Genomic DNA, 12377 nt, shown 5'->3' with positions numbered 1-12377 from the left:
TGTTAGGATCAGTAACCTTCTCAACAATATTTACCAATTGATCAATAATAAGGGCCTTTTAATCCTAGTTATCAGTAACAAAAGATTCAAGAAATATATCTTCGATGTTATCTAATAATTGCCTATGTTAATGAGCTTTTTCTCATCTCTGCTTGCTTTACCTTTCTATCTAGCAAGTCACTTAATTCCTGCATTTGTTCGATGCTCAAATATTTTGGATCCACAATAGGAATCACAATCTCTTCATCCAACATAACAGGTTTTCCTACCTTGGGGAGACTTCATCTTTTGTTTCTCACGATATTGAGGCCCATGGCACTCCATCAACATTTTGAATCACACTCTGTGATCCATTATCTTTTGTTTTCTCTGTTTCCAAATTCACTTCCTCAATTAAAGTATGGTGATACATAACATATATGTTATGCATATATATTTTACTACATAAAAATGCTACTTTTTGCATCCGGATAGACAACTCCCTTAAAGATGCCCCATAAACTTTGAAGTCAAAATTGTCAATACTTATGACCTAATGTCCAAATAATTATGCACAAATGTTCCAATAATAGTGTACAAGTAGACCAATTATAATAAAATTTACAAAAATAATAATTATCATTTAATAATAAGTATTTAATTATCATTTTTTTGGATCGCCTTTAAGATTCCATAAAAAAAAAATGAATGTCTATTACAATATCCTAAAAAATAATATTTTTTCCTCCTCAACATTTGTAATAAGTATTTAATTATATTTTTTAAATTGGAACACCTTTAAGATTCCATACACGAAAAAGTGAATGTTGATTAGAATATGATCGAAGACTAGTATTTCTCCCTATTCCTCTCTCCCCTTATCCCTCTCATCAAATTGAAGCATTAAATCAGTTTCTAGTGAAATGAGTGGACAATTGCTGATCCCCTTATCCTTACGACGGACGCTCAGCGTAAAACGAGGGGCACGTTAATCTCCTTCAGTCTGTGTTGCCTTCTTTTTGTGGAATAGATTTCTCTGTGTAACTCTGTGATGGAGCAAGTATTTCCACCATATCATGTTTTTATAAGTCACAGGGGACCTGATGTCAAGAAAACTCTTGCAAGTCTCCTCTATCACCGTCTGGAATTGCACGGATTGAGGGTCTTTCTTGACAAACATGAATTACAAGCGGGAGATTCCTTAACCCCTGCAATTAAATCCGCCATTTCTAGTGCCTCTGGTCAGATTGCTATTTTCTCCAAAACATATGCACAATCCGCTTGGTGTCTGAATGAGCTGTTATGGATGTTTGATTCTCGTGTCCCTAGTAAGATCATCCCAATATTCTATGACATTCAACCTTCAGATCTTCGCCACGTGGAGAAGGGAGCATACGCCTCCGCGTTTCAGAAGCATAGAGGCAGAGTTACCAAAGAACAAGTTGATCGCTGGATAAGCGCTCTCAATGAAACCTCTCACAAATCTGGCGTGGTTCACAGTACAGAGACAGAGTAAGTATTTGCTAATCCTTTGGTAGAGTTATTTGCATGAGATTCTTGGTTACAACAAGTAATTGTAGAATTGTTTCAGTGATCTAGGAGAGCTTTTGGAAAAAATTGTGGAGACTGTATTAAAAGAGGTGAGAAGGGAAGTAGTGTATGTGGATAAATACCCGGAGGGACTTCGTGAAGCGGCAGAGGATTTCGAAAAGTGGCTTCAGAATAATCAAAGAGAAACAGCGAAGGTTGTGGGTATTGTCGGACTTGGTGGATCAGGAAAGTCAAGTCTAGCAACTCATCTCTACAACTCCAAGCGTTCTCAATTCTGGAGACTTTGTTTCTTGTCAGATGTAAGCAAATGCAATTTGCTCTCTCTGTTAAATACTTTGGTTAGGGATCTCCTGTTGGATCCAAAATCTTGTTTGGAGGACACGCGTAGAGGAAAGACCATGCTTCAAGATCGTCTACGAGGGAAAGATGTGTTGATTGTTTTTGAAGATATAGAAAACACGGAACAAATAGAGAATCTGTTATTTGTGAAAGATGTTGTTGGAAGTGGGAGTCTGATTTTGTTGACTTCTAGAGACCAATCTTTGTTCCTCAAGTATAATATACAAATTTACAATATCAAATTACTCAAGGCAAAAGATGCTAAAAAGCTATTCCATTGGCACGCCTTCGGCAGCTCTGGACCAGTAGACAATTTGCAAGTCATGGTGGAGGAGTTGGTCGGAATGTGTAGTGGTTTTCCTTTGGCTTTGAAAGTTTTAGCAGGGAAGCTCCAAAATGAACGGGATCCAAGGAAATAGAAGGAGGTACTGGAAAACCTTCGTGAGCAACTGCCGAGTAACTTATTAGATCGGATAGTGAAGAGTAGCTATGAATCTCTTGAAATGAGAGAGAGAGAGGCATTTTTAGACATTGCCCACTTCTTAAATGGAGAAGACGAAGATACGGTGAAGAGAGTTTTGGATGGATTGAATGGTAGCGGCTCTCACTGCCTTCAGAGCCTCCGTCAAAAATGCCTCGTGGAGTCTGAAAGTGCGGACATGTTTCCGCCAATAAAAAGTGTAAGAATTACTCGCAATCCTTATATGGGTTTTGATCATCTATAGTTTTCTCTGGAAATGTAATCTATTGCCCTAATTGATTGTCAGGTTGATTTCGTAAGTTGGAAGATAGGAATTTCGAGCAGAGCGAAAACAAGTTTCAAAAGAATAAGAATGCACGATTTAGTGAGGGACTTCGCAGTACAAATCGGTAGACAGGAATCATCCCTTCGCCTTTGCCATAGAAAGGAAAGAGCGACCCCCCGACAAATTTCTAACGTAAGTTCTTATTTTAATCGTCAATTGATTTGTAACAAACATAAAGATCTTGACATCTCCAATTTTTTCCTTTGTTTTCTTCAATAATAGTGTACAAATGTTCTAATAATAGTGTTCAAATAGACTAATTATAATAAAAATCAAAAAAATAACAGTTATCACTTAACAATAAGTATTTAATTATCATTTATGACACAGCTATAAGATTCTATACACAAAAAAGTGACAGTCTATTAGAATATGGTCAAAGACTAATCTTTTTTCCTCTTGAACCTTAATATTAAGTATTTAATTATCATTTTTTTAAGAACAGGTTTAAGAATCCATACACAAAAAAGTGAATGTTGATTAGAATATGCTCCAAGACTAGTATTTTTCCCTATTCTCCCTTCCCGGTCCCTCTCTCCCCCTTATCCACAAATTTAAGCATTATATTAGTTTCTAGTGAAATGAGAGCGCAATTCCTGATCTACTTCCTTTAACCACAACATGCTGGCCCACCCACAAAGTAAAATGCAGAAATCCATTTTCTCCAGATTTGTAATTTTTTTCTAATTTTTTTGTTATTTTTTACTACAAACTATGCAGATTATAAAGATTAAATGCTGAAAAAACTATGATATATTTGATTTTTTCAAAATTGATCAACTGCATTAAGGAGGATAGCAGCGTCGCATAAAATCTATCATAATAGCAGTATAAACGCACATACGTACCATGCACGGATCAAGGCGAAAAATTAGGGACCCGAATATTTGAAAAATATTAACTTTGGCAGTGCAGAGTAAGCAAATATTTTGAAGGTCATCTCAATAATATTTAAATTTGATGAAAGGTAAGTTGCGTAGAGTGCGAGGCAAAGTAAATGCTGTCCTCCTGCCGTAGTCAGGTCAAGATAAATCAGGAGCTGCAAGGTTCGGTCACTGCCGTGAAAATCCCATCTACAAAAGTCTGATATTTTGAGAAAATTCGTCACAAGAAAAGATTTGTGAGATTTGATTTATGTAGCTAACATTATTTACACGACACGCCGATCTTATCGCTGATCTTATCAATGCTCAAAAGTCTGGCACGTTGTGGAAAATTGACAGAAGAAAACAATCAACACAGAAAAGTCTGACTGGTATTGTAAGAATAAATCTCTGACTTGAAGAAAAGATTTGTGAGATTTGATTTATGTAGCTAACATTGTTTACACGACACGCCGATCTTATCTCTGATCTTATCAATGCTCAAAAGTCTGGCACGTTGTGGAAAATTGACAGAAGAAAACAATCAACACAGAAAAGTCTGACTGGTATTGTAAGAATAAATCTCTAACTTGAATCTTTCCATTAAGACAAAATTGAAGACAAACTCGTTACATATTTTAGAGTGAACTTACTTGAAAGGCCGATCTTGTCACAACTTCTGTAGAGAAAAAATAATAATTAAAGGAAAGAAGCAACTTTATTAAGATGATTGTTTCTTATCTGCTGGAGTCAAAATAAGCTGTTGATAGAATGAAAATACCGTGGGCATCTTTGAAAATTAAACTATTAATTGTCAAGATTGTAATTAATATTGGTCATTGACCTGTTGACAGAACGCTCTTAAGAGGAGCACGCCCACAGATGAAGTGCAATACCCACATTTCAAAATGGATATACCATTATGCAAGCTCTGTATTGTTTTTACTGTCTTTTTTTTTTGTTTCTGATGATATTCGATTCGCTGATGTTCATAGAGGTGAAGCACTAGGACTTCGTTTCTACGAACATCGCCTAGATTCAATTTGTGCTGAGTGTTCCATTTATTCTCATAAGAGATGGATTCATTGTGAATCACTACTCATGATATATGAGTCAATGAGTTTGACTCAAAAACTACACAGTTAAATGATAGAAATATCATAATTATTAATAATGATTAAAATTTTAATTCATTATAATCGAACTAAATTATTAATATTTAAATTCTAACAACTAGTGTATAATAAGATTCCCTTAAAAATCATAATTTAACTTAATTAATTTACAAATTCTACTAAAGTTATCATAAGTTAACTATAGATTAAATAAATTATATTCTAATATAACACAATCTAACTTAACTAAATTTTGAACAAATTAACTTTACACTAACTATATAAACTAGTAGTTCCAAGCTTTTGTGCTTGCAACGATTAGTCGATAGGTTTTTAGTAATATTTTTTAAAACTATAATTTAATGTCCATAAATTAAATTAAAATTAATTTTCAATTTAAGTAAAATAAAATTTAATTCTTTTAATAAACTAAATAAATATTATTTATTTATTTAATTTATCATATACTTATAAACTATCATCTAAAAAATAGCAAGTATAAAGTGAATACTAAAAAATAAACTAAAATAATTATAAAAACTAAAAACTAAGCTATCTTAAAAGTCTATCAGCTTAAATATAAATTAAAAAAATCTCCATCAAAAAAATTATTAGGAAAAATTAATATGAGAGATATAAAAATATATTTAAAAAATAGCAACTGCAATCACAATATCCTATTAACTAAACTAATTTTAAAAAATAAATTAATTTAATTTAAAAACTAAAACTTCAATCAATTTTAAAAATCAAAAGTTAAATTAAAGTAAGAAAAATGTGAGTTAAAAGTGGAGATAGCAACTAATTAAGTTTTTAAGAAGAGAAAAATAGTTAACATTGTGGATGATAGCTAATTAAATTAATAAATAGAAAAGTAAGAGTCAAAAGTGGAATGAAATAAAAATCGGTTGGAAAATTATCAACGACAAGGGCTGACAATTTATCAATCAAAGGCTGACAATTTTTCAATCAAAAAAGTAATTTTACGGAAACAAAGTTCCCACATATAGCCTATCGGCTAAAAAATGTTAATTTAACTAAACTAGTATAGATATCTTAAATAAATCTATCTAAAGAAATGTTGATAGATATCCATTATAAAATGATTAAAATTTAATTTACTATATTAGAAATATTTATATTTATATTTCTATGTATCTTCATTCTTTTTTGGAATTTAATTTTTTTTAAATGATTATTTATATCTACAAAGTTTATAATTTTAGAAAATATTTTAAATGGAGTGTTTATTAATTATTTTTAAAATATAATTTGTTTATAATATATATTAGGATTTTGACATGTAAATGGTTGTCAAAATTAACCTAGAAATATAAATGTTAACATTACCACGTTCACAACATCCCACTCCACCCCCTTTCTGCCATTGTAGAATGCCTATTGACATTAATTAGAATATAAATTAATTAAATAATACTAAAATAATAAACATATTTTCAAACATTTAATAATCCTAAGTCACTTTTAATAATAATTAAATTTAAATTTGAATTTATTTTAATTTTCTTTTAAACTAAATTTAAAATAATAATATAAATTAAAGCTAATTTTAAACATTTAATAATAATTAAAAATTTAATAACTTCTTTTAAATAATTAATCAACCCCCAGAAAGGGGTCACGATCTTGGTAGCCACACTACCAAAGGTAGCTGTGGGTTGTCAAATGTCCCAAAATAAATAAGAGTAGATATAAATAAATGTTTGAAAAAATATTGTGTAATACTCACACGAGATTGGAAAGCATGCATATAGTTTACCTTTGTACTAAACTCAAACAATTTTCTAGAGAAACACATGTTTCTATTGTAAAAATATTTTTTAGATACTTGAGAGGCATTGAAGATTATGGATTATGAAATCTGTAGAAATATCATTACAATTTGATTGTGTACATTGATGTAGATTGGGCAAGTTGTGTGGATGACATGAAAAGTACAAGTGGGCTTGTATTTCTCCTTGAACCCTAGTTGATTTCTTAGTCAATTAAGAAATAGGACCCAATATCTTTATATACCATAAAAGTTAAAAATATTATTGTACCATCTTGTTGCACATGGTTATTATAAATTAAACAAATATTGAAGGATATTGGACTGTTATTGCACCTCCTTTTCAAAACTAGATACATGTAGAGATGTATTAGTCTAGTGAGTTAGTCTAGCTCCGTTTAGACAAAGCTAAGAATAGTTGTGGGTTCATGTGTATTCTTTATGGGGGTTTGAGTAGAATGAGAAGGTGCAATTGAGTCTTACATTTACCATTAATTTCAAAGGAAGATAAACTTAGGTGTAAAAGGGTTATTATTGGAAAAGAATGAGGTATTAGAAAGTTTCTATTGTCAATATATTTTTATCAATGACAACCTGTGATATGTTTTGTAGGTTTGAGTAGAAGTAGAAGATGGATGAGTTATTGATGTTTTCATTTTTGTGAACATGTTTATGTTGTTATTAGTGATTAATTTTTATGTATGTGATCTTATGTTTTATGTGTACTAGAATTGAAAGTTATGCTCCTCACTTTTTCTATACTACAAATTTATTTCACACAAATCAAATATGTATCAAATATGTTGTTGAGTAGTGTTTAGAGGCATTTGATTTGGGATTTTCGGCTTCAAATCACAATTCAAAGGAATTAGTTGTTACCAATATGAAATAATGTTTGATTGAGTTTACTATGAGAAATGTGTACTTTACATTTCTTTGATAGTTGGTTTCCGATATCATAGTTTTGACTTTACGTTTATATTATTTTTTCTTTGTTTAGTTTAGATGATACAATATTTTGTGTTTTTAAGGTGTGTATCAATGTTTCATGATGTCTACTCTAAGTTTGGCTCTCTTTGGATGCTTACACTTCTATTTAAACTGATGGTGTGAATGTATATTGAAGAGTAAGATACAAGTAGTATTTTTTGGGTCCTAGTTAAGATGCGATGCAGCCCATTTTCCATTCTTTTACACTACGAAAATGCTTAAATACCAATCTAGTTTGGATTATGTTCAGTTAAGATGTTCAAATGAACTTGGAAGATTTCACAAATGTAGGATGGTATAAATAAAAGATGAATTGTTGAGGGAGTTTATGATGAGGATTTACAACTTGAAAGACTCCATGGTTGCATAGATATGACTAATTCTGAACTGTTGTGACATGTACTGTGAACTTTCATGTGTTAGCTACTAGAAGTAGTGAGCGGAAGATATCTTAAAATCTTTCAATCAAGTTGAAAAGGTGAAACAACATTGATCATTTCTCTTTTATTCATCTTCATTTGGATGGCAAATTCTCTATTAGTGAGTCTATTTCCATGTACATATTTTTATTTTATTTTAAAAATTGCCTTAATCAATGTCACCCTTATAAATATTTATATATTTGAATTAGTAGTTTCCCTTAACATAGGGTTTCACAATATGTAAAGTGTATTATAGTTCTTGACTTTTACATATTGCTTTCATGTATACTTTATTCTTTTATAACAAATTAAAATAGGATTTTGTGGATCTCATTCACCAAAATATTTATAAGTTTTATGGATAACTAATTCAGTCCACCATCTCCACCTGAGTTGTCGTGCGCATTTAACAGAGGCAGCTTCTTAATTAGCTGTTAGTACCTTGTTTAGAAGAGCTGCATCTTTTGCAAACTTATAATGCATTTGTTTCCAAAGTATTTTTAAAAATATATCTATATTCATGATAAATTACTAAATTAATGTTTTACTATGTTGATGCTTCTGTGTGATAAGTTCAATATAAGAGGAATTCGTGGAGATGTCCCAGATCCTCTAATAGGGAGCAAAGATTTATTCTGGTTGCTATCATATTCGCAAAGTCAAAATATATGCGGGTTAAAACTTCTGGCGATTGAAAGCTCTACTCTTGAGCGATTCAATGGTATGTCCGGAGATTTGATATGGTTCCGCCTGCATCAATCCAAGGGCACTTCAACTCCTTCAATTCCTTCTACTCTGCTGCTCACAAACTTAAGAGTGTTAGAAGTTCATGGTGTCACCCTTCGAGATTTCTGCAAATTGTTTTATGATCGTGAGGTATGGACATCCTTCATTCCTCGACCCAGCTTTTCAACTTCACCGGAGTTTTTTCTATTTTGTAAGTGTAAATACTAGTAACGATCAAAACAATATTTGCAGCCTCCTTCGCATCTGCGTGAGTTGAAAGTGACCTGCCCACTCGGGGCTGATTCTTCAACAGCTGGTTTCCGAAAGAAAGCTTCAGCCTCAAAGCCATCATATTCTTTGCGACGTCATATTCCTTCAACTTGTGGGCAGTGGTTTCAGGCGTGGTTAGAAATGCTGGATTTCAAGGGCTTGGGCAAGATTGTTTTGCAAAATATTGCGGGCCTGAAAACACTCTCAATCAAGTTCAAAGAAATAAGAAACTTGAGACATGTAGATCTTTGTGGTTGTAGCGATTTGAAGGTTTTGCCTGATTCTTTTACTAAAGAATTATCTCAACTTCAATATTTAGTAGTGAGAGATTGCAGGAAGCTCGTCCTCCGAACTCTGGGGAAAATATCCACACTGGAGTACCTCGTCTGTGAAGGTTGCTCCATGCTCAAAAAATTGCCCAGGGGAACGAAGGCTCAAAAGATCTTAAAGTACTTAAATGTGCTTCGTACTCAACTCACGAAATTGCCTCGGGATTTCCAACAGCTGGAAAATCTGGAAGAATTGCATATTGGGAGCCCATATTTGAGAGAGATTAGTAGGTTACCAGGCAGTTTGATAACACTGAACCTCCTCAACTGTTCAAGTTTAAGAATACTGGCGGGCCTCGCTACTCTGGTGGGACTTAAACTTCTTCATATAAGTGGACGTGTTAAACTGAAAACACTTAATCTGGATGGTCTCAAGTCAATGGAAGTACTTAAGGCCGACAAGTGTTCGAAATTGCAGAGCATTCAGGGCCGGCTGGAACAGTTGCAAAAGTTGTCTTATCTTCAGATCTCTCTCGCTAGTTTGCCCAGATCTACTTGCACTGACATTTTGGTGAGTCGCAGATGTCAAAACTTATTCATTAATTCTAAAACAGATTTATTTGCCTTTAATAACTATAAGAATGAATTGATTGATGAGCGTAAGGGGTTTTATAATGAATGGTTAATAAGATACAGTACTTGATGAAGGTTTTGAAAATGGGGTTGCAAGAAGAGTGGGTTAACTTTTGAAGGTACTTCATTGGAATGGCTGACCTCCCAGAAAGTCCCAGCACTTCACCTCTGTGATCATTTGCATGAGTTTTCAAGTCAAACTTATTGACTCATGTTTCATGAGTAGCAATTCACACCGAATCCATCTCTCATTAGAATAGATGGAACACTTAGCACTCATTGAATTTTGTGACAAAATAAATCACAACCTTTAATAATTTTGCTCGGCACAAGAAGGCACCGAGTGACAGTTTGCTAGGCACACAAAGGATGCCGAGTGACAGGGAATAGGTGTTGAGTGAACTCGGTGCATGAAGGAGCTGAGTAGCTCAGTACAAAGGGCAACTCTTCACAGAGTATGCTAAGTGAGCTCGGCAGTATAGATGCCGAGTGAACTCGGTCACCGTTGCAAGGTGGAGCTCGGCAACAAAGGATATCGAGTGAGCTCGGTAAGAATAACAGAGAGACAACTCGGTTAAAGACTAAACTAAGTGGACTATTTTATAGGCTTATAGCCTAGGTATTTCCACCATTAAAATGCAAAGAGCCGAAGGATGAAGCTTTCAAATATGAACTAATCAAATGCAAAATGCCATGCAATGACGAATAGAAGAATGGGACAACAAGGATTTGTATGCCTACTTGTTTGCTTGCTTTCTATTCAACTAACTTAAAACTATTACAAAATCTGGGAGCATTCGGCTTCAACCAGAAAACCTTAGAAATCTTCAAACTGATAAAACTTTAAACTTTAAACTTACAAAACTAATGGCTGCATGGAACAATCAGTACTTCACAGGACGAATCAAAAATGAACTTACAAAATAACAAAAGGATCCAATACATGCAACTGCAAACACAAAACTGAAACTTCCTTCTGTCTTCTGAACTCTGACTTGATCTGTTGATCGTCTTCCTTCTCTACTCTGTGCTCTGCTCTATTATGCTTTCTTCAACTCTCTTCTGCTTACTGAATGAATCAGATTCATTCCTTTTGTCTCTTGGCATAAATGTTTTTCCTTTCATTTTCAAATTTGAACTCACCACCCGAGTTGAATGCTATCAGGCGGGTAGGTGGACATTTGGCTCCAGAGGCAACTGACTTACTGCATTAATTTTTGATAAGATGATGCTCGCAGAAGCACCGGGACTTCTCGAGAGGCCACCCATCTCAGTACTACTCCAGCTTGAAACTGCTCAACTACGGTGTGCCCTCCATGGTTAACCCACTCGGCCAGCTTTAAACGTCACACACTAAGGAAGAAATTAAGCTTGGAAAAATAAGTGAACTTTGACTATTTAACACTTTCTCTAGGATTCAAATCTTAATGTGTGATATTTTGACTCAAATACTATAAATTAAATCCTGATAACAATATCACAGTATTTTTTTTGACACTCGCCAATTTTGCAAACTCGTACTCCCAGTATATCAACTGCCGTCCTTTTCAGATCATCTATGAACACGAAGAAAGTAGATGAACTGGTCGGTTATATTCTATTTACTCCTGCATTTGCATATCTATCGAACGAAATTGGATAAAATTGACCGGCGCGTTTCCTTTAAATGTACATAGGACGGAGTTGCTGACAGATTCGAGGGTGTTAAATTGCGGAGGATTTTAAAGAGCGCTGAGTTGGAGGGTTATCAGAAGCCGAAAGGTGCCATTTTTCTATACCTAATAACGCATCCGTATTGCAACATTGAAGTGACATTTTTTGGTCATGTTTACGCCATCCAGTCCTCTGCATTTAGGTATCCAGTACATATACTCATGTGGACCCAAGATTCAGAAGTCTTCAAAGAGTTTGCATCCTCTAGTGATAAGGCACAAGATCTTAACTGGTTTAAAAAGTCAATAAAGAAAGGGTGGATAGTAGAAGCCCAAGATTCACAGGTTGGTAAGCACTTCATAAACTCTCTTCTCCGTGAGGGCTACATATGAGCAACAAAATAGATTTTATCTGTTGTATGAAAGATGAGGCGAAGGGAATAATTTAAGGGAGACACGCTTTAAAATATTTGAAGCATTGTATTAAAAACAATTATTTCCAACTTCTCTTCATTTCTTTAAACCTTATCAAGACATTCAATAGACATGGATAAAGATGTTACATTCGATTTTAGAAGTCTGCTTGGTTCAATAATATAAAACTTATGTCAAATCTTTAAGGGTTAACCCATGTGTTGGACATAATTCTTTTATTATAGTATTTTACAATTTAGAATATGTGACTTGTAAAATTCTTAGAATATGAGTTCTTTCAAATAGTAGGTATAAAATATGATTTAAAATATATATATTAATTTAATATAATAAAGAGCGTATTATAAAAAGAACAAGTTTAAAATAGGTAAATGCGAGAAGAGGAACAAATTAACTCATGAAAATTAAATAGATTAGTTAGAGACAAAATATCATGATTGAGAAGATTATTTTTTCTCTAAGAGTACAAGCACATGCTCTTCTATAATGATATTAAACATTGAAAGAAGAGACATTTTATCAAAAAAAATCAGCC

At 33.3% G+C, this 12377-nt stretch overlaps 1 pseudogene across 1 annotated transcript; it reads left to right on the top strand.

Moving 5' to 3' along the window:
- The first annotated feature begins 817 nt into the window (after positions 1-817).
- Positions 818-12034, top strand: LOC149555015 (TMV resistance protein N-like; annotated as a pseudogene). The gene is made up of 7 exons (XR_016364458.1): positions 818-1491; positions 1571-2549; positions 2637-2807; positions 8431-8733; positions 8836-9817; positions 11261-11340; positions 11432-12034. The product of XR_016364458.1 is annotated as a TMV resistance protein N-like (transcript).
- Positions 12035-12377: the final 343 nt, after the last annotated feature.

Source organism: Cupressus sempervirens, chromosome 5 (assembly GCF_028749045.1).
Source record: "Cupressus sempervirens isolate cs-2001-9-10 chromosome 5, ASM2874904v1, whole genome shotgun sequence".
NCBI classification, from domain to species: Eukaryota; Viridiplantae; Streptophyta; class Pinopsida; order Cupressales; family Cupressaceae; genus Cupressus; species Cupressus sempervirens.
The sequence above is the reverse complement of the archived record's forward strand: the minus strand, read 5'-3'. Positions and strand labels throughout refer to the sequence as shown.